At 35.7% G+C, this 2,489-nt stretch overlaps 1 pseudogene; it reads right to left on the bottom strand.

The window, feature by feature from the left end:
- Positions 1 to 806: 806 nt before the first annotated feature.
- LOC133739373 (probable glycosyltransferase At5g03795) lies at positions 807 to 2,489 on the bottom strand (annotated as a pseudogene).

The following is a 2,489-nucleotide window of genomic DNA, read 5'->3' as shown; positions in this document are numbered from 1 at the left end:
ACCAGATTCTGTCTTTTCTTTTTATTTATGGCGTGCTGAGTTTATTACTGGCTTATCTGAAAGACTGTTCTGCCCCTGTATGTCGACACGATGGACAAAGGGTAATTTGGTCGTGTCAAGTCTTCCACCTCAATCAGGTGTGATGGGACGTTTATGCAAATGGATCTTTTTCGTTTATTTTAACCTGACCAAATTACGATTGTAGTCCTGAGGTTGCTCCAATCGAAAAGGACAAAAATGGTAATTTGGACCGTTTTAACTTTTAAGGTTTAAGTTTCAGAGTTTTCAGTCGTTCACTGAATTTAACGTAAACGATGGTCGGCCACGTGTTGTAAAATCCTCTGTAACTCACTAACTCTAACGTTTGCTTAAGACCAATTATAATTAAATTACCTTTTTTTTTTTGCCACTAATATTTTTTTTTGAGAATGTTTTTGCAACCTAATTGAACAAAGCTGAAAGCTGAAATGATATTTTAAATTTGAGAAGTTTTTTCAACCATTGGTAATATAAAAAAAATCTGAGAATTTTATTATGTATTTAATAAAAAGTCTCATATTTTTGAAAAAATAAAAATAAAAACTCTTTCTATTTAAGTATACTACGTCCACATATGTTTTAATTTTCGAATTTTTATTGGGAAATTACTTAAATTGTAATTTCTTGTTGTAACAACATTGGAGTTTTTTCAATCAATTATGAGGAGATAGAACATTTTCGATCTACACATAAAAAATAATTTGAAACAATTCATGCACGTACCAAAACGTAAACTAATAATGAAAAAAAAAAAAACGAACGCACATTTTACATGACCTGAATGATTCAGTGTCAGCTGGATTTTATCTGATAGAGTCTACTGTACCAAATAGAGTGGAGTATCATATGAAAAATGTCATACTTTTCAGGCATAACATGCCACAGAAAATGCTGTTGTACCCTTTTCACCCTCGTTTGCATCTGTAGATATCTCTTCTCTGGGATTGCAAGCAATATCTTCTTCAAATTCGGAATATCTTTCTCCAAGACGAAAACAGCAAACGACTCCCAATTGAGAACTTCGAAAAATGGAGGCACAAAATTGTCTGATATAATCACTGGAACACACTCGTAGAAAATGGCCTCTACCACTCTTGGACTGTTGACTTCATAACCTTTTGCACAAATGCAGTACTTGCTGCTTTTCATATGGTGCACATAGTTCTTGTTGCCTTTTCCCCTAGGTAATCGACCAAAAATTTTCATGTCGGGATCTTTGTTTTCCCAATGCTGCAGCAGAATCGCCCGAACATAACCATGCATCTTTCCAGCAAAGAAAGCAAGTATCGACCTCTCAGAAGGACGGTTGCCTCCTAGATTTCTTAGAGGATTTTTGACGTGAACGTTTGTTTCAGGAAGAGACACATCCTTGCCTAATACAAAGCCTTCTTTCATATCAGCATTGCAAAGGGACCTAATGCACTTAGACATGTATTTCTTTGTTTCTGTTGGAGCCTAAGGCAGTAGCATTTTATTGATTAGAAAATACTCATATAATGTGATACAAATCATACAATACATATGAACTGAAGCCTGGATGTGAAAAGCATACCCAGTCATGGCAAGCAACAAGAAAATGATCTGCTCCACCAGTTCTGTTCCAGAAAGAATATTTCCCCGCAATCAGGTTGATGTAGTTCTTCAAATACTCTACGAAATTCTTATAACTACGTGAATTTGGCACATATAGTTTTTCCTCTAACATTAATTAGAGAGCTAAAAGGTAAGTAATAGAGGTGCGCTTTCTGAGGGTCTTTAGTAACAAATTTTTTGTGATCTTGGAGCTGCTTCATGAACCATCCCTCAGAAGCATATATGCCTTTGAGTACTGGCGTGTGCATTATAGGTCCTTCTCCTTCAATGTATGTGTATACTTTAAGAGTGCTCTCCATTAATTCATAGCTCCTGCAAATTAGATGAGATGGTTCATTTTCACTTACAGTAAGTTAGTTATATGGTTCAAATCACACCAAATACTTTGATTAACTTACCTTCTAAACATGGAAAGATTCCGATAAAGAGGAGCATAAAGATTCGGATCATTCTCTATAAAGGGTGCATTTCCAATCTGTGATGCTGCATATTGAATCTCTTGGTCTATGGACGAAGACCATTGTGGTATCTACAAACAAGCACAATATATAAACAGTATAAGATAAGAATGAGGGGGTTGGAGAATTCTCAGTACTTAAATTACATTGAAAACAACATGAAGCCTTTTTCGGACATACCACTGAATGGTACGAGGTCCGACTATGATGCAAAAGCTTGTTCATATCAGATATCGTATATACATCCAATATTGGAGTCTCTGAACCTTTGTTCTCTTCAGGGACTCTGGTCACTGAAGAACCATTTCCTGTTCCATTCAGGTCAGTATGCTCAGAATTTTGGATTTTCTCAGAAGAGGTTGTTCGATCTTTCTCCACTGAAGTCACATTTGATTGAAT

This window comes from Rosa rugosa, chromosome 3 (genome assembly GCF_958449725.1).
Source record: "Rosa rugosa chromosome 3, drRosRugo1.1, whole genome shotgun sequence".
Taxonomy (NCBI): Eukaryota; Viridiplantae; Streptophyta; class Magnoliopsida; order Rosales; family Rosaceae; genus Rosa; species Rosa rugosa.
This window is presented reverse-complemented; position numbering and strand designations above follow the sequence as displayed.